The following is a 14,434-nucleotide window of genomic DNA, read 5'->3' on the forward strand; positions in this document are numbered from 1 at the left end:
CACCGTCTCGCCGGCCGCGGCGCCCGGATCCGGAGGAATTCACTTACCCCAACCCCAGCCCCAGCCGGGATCCGGGCCAAGCGCCGCCTCCGGGCAGCGGCGGCCGCGGGGCCTGCGCGTGAGTGTGAGTGTGTGTGAGCGCGGGTGTGGGTGCAGGGTGCGTGGCGCGTGGCCGTGGGGTGGCCCGCGTGTGTCTGTGTGTGTCTGGGAGCGCGCGTGTGCGCGCAGACGCCGCCGCCCCCTCCTCCCCGCCGCCGCGCCTCTGCCTCGGCTGGGAGGGCGCCCGGGAGGGGCCGAGCGGCGCGCGTCCGGGGCCGCGGCGGGCCGTGTCCGTCTGTCCGTCTGTCCGTCTGTCCGTCTGTCCGTCTGTCCGTCCGCCCGCCCGCGCCCGGCGCCCTCCGCAGGCCTTTCCGCAGCGAGCCCGCTCCCGCCCCCGAGCCGGCCGCACGCTCCACGGACACACGCGCGCTCGCAGACACACGCCCGCAGGGCGGGGGCCGCGCCTGGCGCCGCCGCTGCAGCTGCAGCGCCCGGGGAGGCAGCGGCGGCCCCGCGGAGCCCCGAACCCCGGCCGGGGGCGCCCCCGTCTCCCACACCCGGCCCCCTGCGCGGCTCACCCTGCGGGATCCGGTCCGGGTCCAGCCCCCGGCAGCGCATTCAACAGCTGGGGACAAACTTGCGGCGGGGCCGCCCGAGGTGCGCCTGGACTCGCCCTCCCCATGGACTCCGCCTCCGCGGATGGGCCCCCTCTCCACCTGGTACCTCCGTGCCCCGCCGCCTGCACCCTGCTGGTTGGTACCGCGCTCAACTGCTGGCGGCTGGGGAAGTGCGGCTGCTGCGTTCCCATTTTACAGGCCAGACAACTGAGGCTCGGAAGGAGGAGTGACTCCCCCAAGGTTACAAAGCGAGCCTGCAGACAGGATTAGACTTTACGTTCCCCTAGCTTGTGCCAGGGCGCTCACTGCCTTTCCCCACCCCTCCAGGAGTAGGTCCAGGGGATACTGGGCTCATCTGCAGCCTAGAGAAGCTTCATTAGGCTTTCCAAAGGCCCAGTTCCCTGCCCCTTACACCAAAGCCCCCTGGCCACCTGCTGTCACCTGCAAAGGGGTAGATTCTGGGAGGAAGAGGAGGAGGAGGAGGAGGTGGGAAATGCAAGAAGCAATAGGCATCCGGGGCCTATACCTTGGTTCTTGGGCACGCAAGTACCTCCTTCCGGGGCCCTGTGAGCTGCATGTCCGAAGCCTGCCACCAGCAGGCCCTGTACTTCTCCATCACGTTTATAGGACCGCATGCACTAGCGCCTGTTCTCAGGTGTTGCACCGCAGAAGTGAAGTCCAGGCTGCAGGAATGCCTTGTAGGAGCACATGCCTGTCTGGGATGAGGAGACTCCCCAGAAGAAGCCGCTGCCTGAGCTGAATCTTGATGGATGAGTAGGAGTTGGCCAGCTAAAGAAGGAGGAGTTGTCCCAGACTGTGGGAATAGCATGTGCAAAGGCACAGAGGCATGAAACAGCTTTGTATGTGTGCACAGGGAACTCCATGGAGTTGGGTATTACTGGAGCAGAAAGCCCTTCTGTCCAGAAATTCCTCCCTCCTGTCAACTGAGAACAGGGGAACGGCCCAAGATGGGGCTGGGAGGGCAGACAAGCACTGGGACACAGGCCACTGGTTGTCCCAGGGTATGGAGAAGGACTATTGGGCGTTCCCCACCTCTGCTCTCCACACTTGCACCCCCCAGGCTGCCTGGCACACTCCTACCCATCCTTCAAGGTCCCTCGCTGCAAACCCAAACAAGCCATATGGTGTCTCTGCCCTTTAAACTGAGCCCTCCTAAAGGGCAGGGGTGGTATCCAACACATGGTGTGTGCCCCCTACAAGGCTGGGCAAGAAGCAAGGTCCCAGCCCCAAGACCCTGAGGGAAGAGCCCCTCAGGCGGAACATAACGGCTTGTGCGCCCTCTGGCGGATCCCTTGAGAAACTATAGCGTGCTCCCCAATCCCAGCTCCGGCTCTCAGGCCCAGACACTTTCTGAGACGGGCACTGGCAGATGCCCTCTGATCCGCTCCTGCCCAAGGAACTGAGCAGTGATGACCCCAAGGAATACCAGGCAGCGAGTGGCAAAACAGCCTCTTGCGGCTCCGTTTGCAAGACGTTCCCAGTCATCTACCAGAGTGCAAGTCACAACCCTTTCTGAGCCTGTTAGCAAAAGCAGCCCCTCAGCACAATGCCGGACACTCCCTTCTCCCTGGGGACCCCCAAGTCTGACTGGATTGGCTGAAGGTGGTTTGAAGCTCTAAAACGTTCTAAGAGTCTCCCTTTGGAGACTTTCCCCTTACTGGACAGATGTAAAATGACAAGAGTTTCAGCTCTTAGCTCACTTTCTGCACCAAAGATGGAGTTGACCTGGCCTGAGGGTCATAGTGGACCACACCATCTAGACACTCGATTGGACTTTCTCTAGACCATAGTGGAATGATCCACATCTGCACTGTGGAAGGCAGTAGCCGCTAACTGCACGTGGCTATTGAATGATTGGAATTGTGGCTAGTGTGACTGAGGAACTAAATTTCTAATTTTTATTTGTACTACTTTAAATTTAAATAGCCATAATGTGGCTTGTGGCTGCCATGTGAGATAGTGCAGCTCCAGATATATAGCAAGCTCCTTGTTAAAATCAATCCCAGACAGACCTAATGCACACACACACACACACACACAGGGAACGCTGAGGACCTGGGGATGCGGGGAGCAGGGAGCTCAGGGGACTGCCTGGAGTCTCTAGCTGGATAGGTACAACTGAGACAAACATGAGGCAGTAATGTGTCCATTCCCACCGTCACTGTCCCAGGCCAGCCTTGCTGTCACCTGGATACCTGCAACAAACTCCCTCATCGCCCATCTGTTTAAACCCTCCAGTAGCTCCCCAGAGCCCATGCAGGGAGGCAAATAGGTTCTCTTTCTCGTGACAAATGATTGGCAGCAGCTGCCTAGAGGTTTTCACCCTTTGCGGAAAATGGCATGATCGATTGGTGATGTCTGCCTCAGGTATAAATACAGTGATGAAGGGAAGCCCTCTCTGCTACAGGATAAAATCCTAAGTCATTTATTTATTTACTTGTTTTTGAGATGGTGCCTCTCTCTGTCACCCAGGCTGGAGTGCAGTGGCACAATCTCCACTCACTGCAACCTCCACCTCCTGGGTTCAAGCGATTCCCCTGCCTCAGCCTCCCAAGTAGCTGGGATTACAGGTGCACCACCAAGCCTGGCTAATTTTTGCATTTTTCGTAGAGATGGGGTTTCATCATGTTGGCCAGGATGACCTCAAACTCCTGACCTCAGGTGATCCTCCCGCCTCGGCCTCCTAAAGTGCTGGGATTACAGGCACGAGCCACTGCGCCCAGCCAAAAATCCAAACTCTTTTAATGAGCCCAAATAAGGCCCTTTGCAGTTGGTCCTTATTTACTCCTCCAGCGTCTTCAATATCACCCCACGTATGCTCTGGGTCCTAGCAACACCAGTGTCTGCCCTTTCCAGACTGTGCCCCGAATCTCACACACATCGTCTTCACACCTTTGTGCTTTTGATCCTGTCTGTTGACCTGGGAAGCCTTTCCTCCTCTCAGATCCCTTCCCTACCTGTCCACTTTCTACCTATCCTCAGGTACTGCTTACAGGCCACCTCCTCAGTGAAGCCTCCCCTGACCACTCCTAAGCCAGGCTGGCTGAGCTACTTCTTCCTCCACTGGCTCCCAGAACACTCTGCGGAGGCCTCAGTGACAGCATACATCGCATCATGTCATTATTCATTCTCTGTGTGTCCACCTCCCCCGGCTTATTCTTTGCTTGGTCACCCCTATCAAGTAGCTACCAGGTGTCAGGGGCTCACTCAGGAACAGGCACTGTGCAGGGCCATTTACACACACTATTCTTATTAATAAGCCACAGATGTGTATATTAGGAGGTTCTCTTCTGGGCACACAGCATCCACCCCCTCTTCCCGCCAGCACCCCAATTTCTCCTCTCCTACAGTCTGGGAGGCATGTGAATCCAGGTACCTCTTCCTGCCCTCAGCTGGGCTAACTGCACTGTGGGCAGAGTGATCGTGGGCAGGAAGAATAGCCGGAGCACAGCCATCCCAGAAATGTCAGTGGCAGATGACACGGGTGGGCTGGGCCCCTGCCCTGCATACCAGAACCACGTCTGCTCAGGCATCCCTCAGTGGTACACCAGGAGCTGCCATGACTGACAGCTCACCAGAAACTGATCTTTATTTTAAAGGTGAACAAGCATGGCCCATATCCAAAGGACCCCCCGGTCCTGGCCACATCACCAGGAGGACATTTTTTCCAGAAAGTCTTTCTTTCTTTCAGGGCTTAGAGAACAGAGAAGCAAGAGTGAGAGGAACACAGAAATACTAAAAGCCTCATGCATTGTTTAAGATGATTAACAAGATTTACCCTTTGTACTTAGGTGAAATCTTTTTCACTTGGTCTCCGTGGCATTTTGAGTTGATGCTAAGAAAATTAGGTTAAGTGATTCTTTCAGAGACACACACACACACCAGAGCTTGTTCAGGGTGTCACATTCCTGCTTTGGATCCAGACCTAAAATCTCATTTCTGCTGTGCCTCCAGTGCTGGAACTGAGGACACCAGCTCGCTGAGGACAGGAGCCAGTGGTGAGACAGAGCCCGGAAGGAAGAGATGAGCCTGGAAGGAAAAGCGTGCTCCTGGAACCATCCCAAGTGGACTAGGCAGGGACTGGGGCTGAGATACCTTCTCCGGAAGGTGGGCCCTCTTATCTAGGGGTGTTTTGTTTTTTTGGTCACTGTGACAGGTCAGGACATGCAAGGATGAAGGTAGTTGTCAGATGCTGGGGCGTGGGGGAGAATGAGTAGGAGAGAGAAGAGACTCACAGTTCAGGAAGAAAGTGAGGGGAGGGAAGCTCCCCCCCGACCCCGACCCCAGGAGGCCTGATTGCAAAGGGATTGTGAAGAACACATTCATTTCTTTTTTCTTTTATTTATTTATTTATTTATTTATTTGAAACGGAGTCTCTCTCTGTCGTCCAGGCTGGAGTGCAGCGGCACAATCTCAACTCACTGCAACCTCTTCCTCCCGGGTTCAAGTGATTCCTCTGCCGAGTAGCTGGGATTACAGGTGCCCACCACCACACCTGGCTAATTTTTTGCATTTAGTAGAGACAGGGTTTCACCACGTTGGCCAGGATGCTCTCCATCTCCTGACCTCGTGATCTACCCACCTCGGCCTCCCAAAGTACTGGGATTACAGGTGTGAGCCACCGCCACCCGCATTTCTAGAAAGGATTTTGACATTCTTTTGCTGTGGTGTGTACAGGACAAGCCCCCTCCCACACTTCAGTCCCTCTACTACCTCCCTTCTCCCACCCTCTTCGGACAAATCTGTGTGTTTCTCATATGAGTCATTTATTGCTTTGTAATGAATTACCTCAAAACTCAGTGGCTTAAATCTACAAAAAAGCCATGCTTCTTATTTCACAGTTTCTGTAGTCAGGCATTTGGGAGAGGCTGATTCAGCCTTGGAATGTCTCATAAGCTTGCAGTCAAGATATTTGGCTGGGGCTCCACCCATCTGAAGTCTGGACCGGGGCTGGCGGATCTGCTTCTGAAATGCTTTGCTCACGTGGCTGGCAGGTTGGTGCTGGCTGTTGGTGGGATGCCTCTGTTTCTTGTCACATGGACCTCTCCAGAGGACTGGTTGAGCATCCTCACAACATGGCAGCTGCTTTCTCCAGAGTGAGAACAAGTAGGAAGGCTGTGTCTCTTATGACCTGTCCTCAGAAGTTACACACTCATTTTTGCTTTCTTGTTTGTTCCACGGATCTGGCCTGTTATTGTAGTGAGGGGACCACACAGCGGGTGGAGCCCAGGAGGGAGGGGCCATCAGGAGCCCTCTTGGGGGCCAGTGGGTTTCAGATCAATCAATTAGATTTGGGGAAGTTGAGGAAGTTCTGTGTTCTGCAACCAGAGTAGCAAAGACGAAAACAGAACTAGAGGCGTGGCTGCCAACACAGGACGGCCTGATCCCTTAGGAGACTCTGAGAGCCTGTGGTCTTCATTGTTTATGGGCCAAGGGCAGTTCAAGGCTGTGGTGCATAAAGAATGTGCATAAAGACCCTAACGCTGGACAAGAATCAAGGGTAGCTGAGGATGTGGCCCCAATGAGGGGGTACCTATGAGGGCCAGAGGACAGGGCCACACTCTGGGGGATATTTTGAAGTATCCAGGTAGATGCCCATTGGTCCAGAGGCCCAGTTATGGGAGGAACCCCAGATAACCCCATTAGAGGTCTGATGGTACCCTGCTTGCCTGGCTTAGGCTGAGATGACTGGATGGGAGGGTTTGTATGGCTGTGACCAAGTTACTCAGGCCCAAATCCCAGATGCTACCTGGATGCCACCTGGAGTCCTGTCCACTCTGCCTGCTAAACCAAGCCCCTCCTCTCTCCCTCGCTGCCACCAAGGCAAGGGCAGATGGGTCCCGTTCGCCTCTGTGTGCTCAGGGTCTGCCACGCGGTCGGCACTCCAAAAATATTTGCTAAAGGAAATGATCAAGTCTATGCCTGAGTCTTGGTAGAGCAGCCCAGGAGTGTGTGTCAGACAGGGAGGGGACGGGGGGACACGGGGACACCTCTTTTGACACACCTGCTGGCTGAGCCATTCTCAGCCAGTTCACCCATCTGATCCAGCCCCTCACCAGTCACAAGCAGGTGCTCGGGGAGGGTCCTGGTGAGCTGCCCCACCCAATGGTGCAAAGGCCAGACTGAGAGTGTCCATCCCCCACCTCCAAGGCCTGCTCCGACAGAAGTGGTGTGTGGGGTGTCTACCGCCCCATGGCAGAGCACCTCACCCCAGCTCTCTGAACCAGGGGACTCCTCTGAGACACCCCCAGAAAGAGCTGGAGGGGGAGGGAGGAAGGCTCAAGTCTCCGCATCTTCATTACTTATACAGCCCCCTAGCCAGAGGCCACTGCACCCTGCACTGTTGAGCAGCTGCCATTGGATCTGAGCACCCTTGCATGGAACTCTGGAATTCTGCCATGGTAGGATTCTGCAGGAGCCACAGCAGGGGCGGGGCGGAGTAAGACTCAGCTGGCTCAGCTGCCAGGAGGTCAACCCGGGGCCTGCATTATTAAACCATCTATCTGGCTCCACCCAGGGAGATGCTGGGGGTGGGAGCAGGCTGCTGCCTGGGTCCGGAACTGGGGCAGCCGGCAGCTCCTGGGAGCTGGAGGTCACCGGCTTCATGGCTGGGCTTGTCACCGCTGACCTGCTGCTGGCTCTGAGGTTCCAGATGCTGCAGGGGCTAGAAAGGCGCTGACTGGCTGGTTTCTTCATGTTCTTTTCTCTGCTCAAAAAATTCTAGGCTCTGACTCCACAGGGTACAGCGCCAGCTCCTTACACCGGCATCTGGAGGTTTCTGCAACCTGGCCGCGCTCTACCTAAAATCGTAATAATAGCTCAAAAAGGAGGTGTTTCCTCTCCTTCAGGCTCAGTGCCTCATGCGCTACATGAATTAAAGTCTCTGTGAATAATGACAACAATCCACGAGGCACTTCTGTTACTTTCATTTAACCGCGGAGGCTCAGAGATGGTAAGCCATTTGACCAGGATCACACAGGGAAGAAGAGGCAATGATCCCCCCAGGCTTTCCTGCAGACGCAGCCAGCCTGTGGCCATGAGACGCTGGGGATATTTTAGGCTCAAAGCCCCATTCTTAGCCCCAAGATTGCTTGTCACTTCCTAGCGTCATGCCTTTCCTGAGGTTCTCTCAGTGTACAATCTAGGGGACTGACGGTCCCGGGCAGGGGTGGAGGGTGCGTAGTATGTATTTCCAAGACTCCTTGGGGAAGGGAGGGTTTGTGTGGCTGTGACCAAGTTACTCAGGCCCAAATCCCAGATGTTACCTGGATGCCACCCGGGGTCCTGTCCGCTCTGCCTGCTAAACCTAGCCCCTCCTCTCTCCCTCGCTGCCACCAACGCAAGGGCAGGTGGGTCCCGTTCACCTCTGTGTGCCCAGGGTCTGCCATGCAGTCAGCACTCCAAAAACACTTGCTAAGGAAAATGATCAAGTGTATGCCTGAGTGAACAAATGAAGGAGAAAGGAAGAGGGAGTGGCCAGCATGAGGAGAGGAAATGGATGGGTGGGCAGGAAGGCAGGTGAATTCGGCTCTGCCCTAGGGGCCGGGGGAGGGCACTGGGCAAAGGAAATCGTCACATAAGAAGAGATGTTCCAGCTGCCTGCCTGACAGGTGGGAGGGGCACGCAGGCAGGACGCCTGGAAGGGGCAAGGCGTGGGGGCAGCATCAGGAGGGGCAGTGAGAGCCGTCCAGAGAAGAGCCCTTGGTCTCACTAAGACGCTCCTGGGAATGCTGACTGGTTTCTCTGAATCTCCGCATTTTCCCTCATCTCCTGCTTTCTGCCCTCCCTCATGCTTGGAGGCCATGGAACTCCAGCTCACAGGGCCCATCACAACCCATTCTCAGAACAAGCCCTGGCACAGCCTTGGCATCTGACACCCAGCTGTGCCTTGGTTCTGCCGGGTCTGGCCGGGGCAGTCATAGAGACTTCCCCTCTCTTCTGCCATAGACTCAGCTCCAGTCACAGCCAACACCCCAGCTCCCCACACTCAGAGGAGGAGGCTGGAGCAGGGCCTGGAGATGGGAAGGGATTTGTGGGCCAGGTGGGCTCCTCAGAAGCAGAACCTCTGCTTCCTACCAGGGTCTGAGTGGGGCCAGGAGGGGAGCCCGTGTCAGGGCCACGGCCATGCGGGCTGGAGTTTGGGGCTGTCCCCAGACTCCTTGGAGAGAATAGCAAGACCCCTCACCACATAGGGGTGGCTCCCCTGTGCCAGGTTGTAGATATGCCACGTGTCCTCATGACAACCGGAGGGGACGTCATCAGTTCCCAGGACTCATTGGTTGTAAGTGACAGAAATCCAACTTAAACCAGTTTGAACTGGATGACACCCAAGTTGATATATTGACTCCCGTAACAGGGCAGGGTGCCTTGAGGAATACTGGGAAGGATGAGGAGGCCATCTTGAATGCCATCAGCCTCCTCTCTTTGTGCTTTAGTTCTCTCGGGCTCACTGTCCCTGCTGCAGGGGAACCAGGAGCCTCCACAGACAGGGCCAGGCTTACAGCCTGACAGATTCATGGCCAGAGTGGGAAGAGCTTTTCTTACCATTCCAAGCTGAACAATTCTAGAGAAGGACTCTGATTGGCCCCAGCATGGATCACATGCTTACCCCTTGGACCAATCGCTGTGGCCGGGGTGACCCAGCCCGGGTCAGGTACGCCCACCCTTGTAACCAGGGAGAGGACCTGTCAGCTGAGGAGCTGGGAGGGACCCTGGCAACAGCAACGGCAGCAGTGCAGGGGCTTTTTAAAAATCCATGTTTTATTTTGGAATAATTCTGGATCTATAGAAACAACGCAAAGATAGCACAGAGAGTTCCCAGATAGATACCCTTCACCCAGCTTCCCCTGGTGCCAGCACCTTATATAACCACTGTACATTTGTCAAAATTAAGAAATTAGCATAGGTGCATTACCGTTAACTAAATGCCAGCCTTCATCCAGATTTACCTGTTTTTCCACGGATGTCCTTTTTCTGTTCCAAGATCCCGTCTGGGACACGACATTGTCTGTAGCCATCCTGTCTCCTCAGTCCCCTAGCCTGGGACAGTTTACTGTGCTATCCTTGCTTTGCTTGACCTTGACAGTTTTGAAGAGTACCAGGCAGAGATGTCGTAGACTTCTCTCGATTTGGGTTTGTCTGATGCTTGCTTGCTTTCTTTTTCTTGAGATGGAGTTTTGCTCTTGTCGCCCAGGCTGGAGTGCAATGGCGAGATCTCGGCTCACTACGACCTCCGCCTCCTAGGTTCAAACGATTCTCCTGCCTCAGCCTCCCGAGTAGCTGGGATTACAAGCACCCACCACCATGCCAGCTAATTTTCATATTTTTAATAGAGACAGGGTTTCACTATGTTGGCCAGGCTGGTCTTGACCTCCTGATCTCAGATGATCCACCTGCCTCGATCTCCCAAAGTGCTGTGATTACAGGCGTAAGCCACCATGCCTGGCCTGTCTGATGCTTTCTTGTCATTCACCTGGGTCACAGGTAGGGGAGAATAGCCCAGAGGTAGAGTACATTGTCATCGCTGCATGTCAGGGGGTACAGGACACATCACTGGCGATACTAACCCTAGTCACTTGGTTAGGGTGGGACCTTCACTTAACAGATAGGAAAACTGAGGCCCGGAGAGGTGAAGCTGCTTGCGCTGGAGTGATGGTAGGGCAGGAGGTGAACCAGGCCCATCTGACTCCCATTATCCCACAATTCATTGCAGTTTTAGGCAGGGAAACTGAGGCAGAAGCCCAGCTCTAAGAGTGGGAAGGTGAGAAGGCTGTACCGCGGAGTCTGTATTCGGTATGCAGCAAGAAAGGTGAGCCAAAGACTTCTTTTTTCGGGGGTGAGGCCCCATCAGAATGGGCTTGGGGGCCTGGAAGCCATGGTAGATGCCAGCCAAGAGGTGTGGGGAAGGGAAACAGGGGTGGGCATCAGGACCGTGGGAAGGAAGAATGAAGGAAGGAGGGAGTGGTGAGCACGACTGAGCTGGAGCAATCCAGGAAGGCTCCTTGGAAGAGAAAGTCACAATTTTAAGAATAATCAGGAGAACAGCTCCAATGTGAGGTCTGTCCCAGGAGACAGGAGAGTCAGGTGTTTAAGATCACGGGCCAGGCCGGGCACGCTGGCTCACACCTGTAATCCCAGCACTTTGGGAGGCTGAGGCAGGTGGATCACTTGAGGTCAGGAGTTCAAGACCAGCCTGGCCAACATGGTGAAACCCCATCTCTACTAAAGATACAAAAAATTAGCCTGGTGTGGTGCTAGGAGCCTCCCAGCTACTTGGGAGGCTGAGGCTGGAAAATCGTTTGAACCCAAGAGGCAGAGGTTGCGGTGAGCAGAGATTGCACCACTACACTCCAGCCTGGGTGACAAGAGCAAAACTTCGTCTCAAAAATCAAGACCACGGGTCCTGGAGTCCGAGAGGCCTGTGTTTAAATCCTTGCACTACCATTTCCTGATTGGTGATCTTGGCCAAGTCACTGCTTCCCAAACTGATGGGGTTTTCTAGCCCCCAGGTCTTGCCTGTCCTGCTCACCTGCCTGAAATGCTTATTCCTGAACCAACCCTCGACCGCCCTAGCCTGAACCAGCTTTTTGTGAAGCTCAGGGAAAAATGAAAATGCTGGACTCTGGACTCCTTGTTCAAAAATTATTATGAATTTCAAGACAGCAATAGCAGAGCATTCAACCAAGCATGGGATCCTTCCAGGTGGGGAGCCCTGAGCGACTGCGCAGGTTACATATTCTTGAGGCTGGCCCCGTCCCCGGCCACAGTGACCACCTGAGCCCTGTGATCTGATGTACACATTTTCTCTGCAGTTCCTTGACTGTTAATCACAAGCTGTCTGCCGCAGCTGCTCAGGACATCCTATCGAACAGCCGCTTCACTCACACATGTTTTTCTCTTGTCTTACCCTGGGTGGAAGGTTAGATGTGATGGACTCCGAGATGCATCCAACAGTTAAATTTGATGGCCTTTAATTTTATGGCTTTAATATTTTTCACCAGGAAGCTTCTGAGCTTCCATGATCTGAAATGCTAAGAGTCAAGGGGTCAGAGCGTTCCCAGTGCGATCTCAAAACCTTGATGATCCCCAAGCAGTTTGGAGGTTTCAGATGAAAGAAGAAAGGTTGTTAGAAGTTCATTTACTGACACTTTGCAAATTTGAAATGTCAAATTAATTGTGATTTTTGCAGGAATTGCTCAGCTCTTAAAGGTGCTGTGTGTACTGTACAGTCCATCCATCCAAAATGGATCCAGAGGAAACTGGAGGCCATACCTCATGCTTGTAATCCCAGCACTTTGGGAGGCCAAGATGGGAGGATCATCCAGCTCAGGAATTGAGACCAGCCTGGGCAACACAGTAAAAGCCCATCTCTACCAAAAAAATAAAATTAGTCAGGCACACGGCACTATGCATCTGTAGTACCAGCTACTCGGGAGGCTGAGGTGGGTAGATCACTCTGGCCCAGGAGGTCGAGGCTACAGTGAGCTGTGATTGCACCATTGCACTCCAGCCTGGGTAGCACAGCAAGAACCTGCCTCCAGAAACAGCCCTGAGCCTGGCTGGCACATTTTCACGTGTTGTGCATAACTGCTTGTTAACTTTGCATTTTCCCCCTTATTATTGTCAAGAGACAGAATATTAGAATCAACCGTACTGATCTCTTCTTTCTGCAAGAGAACATGTACGACTTGCTTAATCTCTCTGGGTCTCAATCTCGTTATCTGAGAAATGGAGATTAAATGAGTTCTATGTCTTCTGGTGATCATCGCTAATTAGAAATTCTAGTGGTGCAAAAAAAAAAAAAACCCACAGCTGTTTTATTTTGCTCCAAATTTGGGGGCTCAAGAACTCTGAAAGGGCTTAGCTGGGTTGTTTTTGCTTGGGGTTTTCATGCGGTTGCCCTCAGATGTCTGCTGGAGCTGCCATCATCTGATGGCTCAGCTGGGCTGGGCGTAATCAAGACAACTCACCCGAGCAGCTGGCACCTGATGCCAGCCAGCGGTTGGCAGTGCTGCTGGAGCTGCGGGCTGGAGTGGCTATCTGCAGCCTAGCAGAACCAGAGAAGCTGGGCTTTTTACATGGCAGCCAGCTTCCCCCAGAACAAGCATCGCAGGAGAGCCGAGAGGAAACCACTCCACCTTGGAAATCACAAAACGTCACTTCCGCTGTTTTCTGTTGATTATAATCGAGTCACTAAGTCCAGCCCAGATTTAAGAGGAAGGGACATAGGCCCCACCCCTCAACAGGAAGACTGCCCAAAATTGGGGGCGTGTTTTCAAACCACTACAGTATTTATCAAAAACACTTACAGCCGGGTGCGGCGGCTCACGCCTATAATTCCAGCACTTTGGGGGGCTGAAGTGGGCAGATCACCTGAGGTCAGGAGTTCAAGACCAGCCTGACCAACATGGTGAAACCCTATCTCTACTAAAACTACGAAAAAATTAGCTGCACCTGTAATCTTAGCTACTTGGGAGGCTGAGGCAGGAGAATTGCTTGAACCTGGGAGGCGGAGGTTGCAGTGAGCTGAGATCTCACCACTGCACTGCAGCCTGGGCAGCAAGAGCAAAACTTCATCTCAAAAAAATAAAAATAAAAAGCATTTAGAATGGTGCCCAGCACATAGTTGGCCCTATGTATTTCTTGTCGTGTTAAGCCCCAAATGACAACAATGAATGGATGATACAAAATAGTTGTTGAAACATCAAAGTGCAGATGAAAATATTAACAAAAAGTATATAGTTCAGAATACAACACAATCATAAGTGGAAGTAGGATTTTTATACGCCTGTGGAATGTGCTGGTTCGGAAATGTATGATTTTGCACAAAAAAAGAAGAAAAGTAAAAATAGAAGGTGCAACCCTAAATGCCTGAAAGAGGAGATGCATTATACCTCTGAGCAGTGTGGGCTCTCTTAGCTCAGGTGGCTGGTGGTGGCTGGAAGCCTTTGAAATGTTTTCATCTTTCCCCTACAAAACAAGGTATCACTCCAGGGAACCGTTGGAATTTTTTTAGAACAAGCACAAAATAAAACTTTCCAGTACAAAATAGATGACTTCCATCGCCAAAGGCAGAGGAGCGGCCAAAAGCACAGAGGTATTATTCAAAGTGGCGTGCCACGTAGAAAAGCCAGGTACAAGCCATTCTATTGCCAAGACACTTAGCGAGCTAGTCACACAGTGAGTGACAAGTCAGAGAGAACAGGTTAGGCTATTGGCAAGTAACACTGCCAGTGGAGAGGGGCTTGAAATTCCTGGCAAACAATATGGAAGGTCTGTCATTGTCACATGTGCATTCCGGTAGATATTTCACTTACAGATGAACAAAGCCACTGGTGAGCAGGATGTATCAGACTTGGGTGGCAGACACGTCCCCCATCTTTCTCCTAACAGAGCCCTCGAGGAGGCAGTGCACCCTGTTCTAAGCCAGTCTTGAGATCCTGGTTCCTGAATTCCCAGCTTCCCTTGCAGCTATGGGTACCCATGTGACCCAGTCTGACCAATGAGATCTAAGCAGAAAGCAGCTGGTGTGTTTCTAAAGACATTTTCTCCTTTCCTTTGAAAAGACATGAGACACAACCAGTGGGGCCCCACCTTTCTTCCACCTTCCTGCTTGGAATGCTGGTGGTGAGGCCGGAGACCACTGTGGAAGCCATCTTGTCCCACCTTGAGGCTTCTTGTCGTGTGAGGAAGCCCCAACCCCTGCAGCAGACACACGCCTCCTTCACCCCCACATTTCCTACCACTCTTCCCCATCG

This window comes from Aotus nancymaae, unplaced genomic scaffold (assembly GCF_030222135.1).
Source record: "Aotus nancymaae isolate 86718 unplaced genomic scaffold, 86718_ANA_hifiasm-v0.15.2.pri h1tg000076l, whole genome shotgun sequence".
In the NCBI taxonomy this organism is placed as follows: Eukaryota; Metazoa; Chordata; class Mammalia; order Primates; family Aotidae; genus Aotus; species Aotus nancymaae.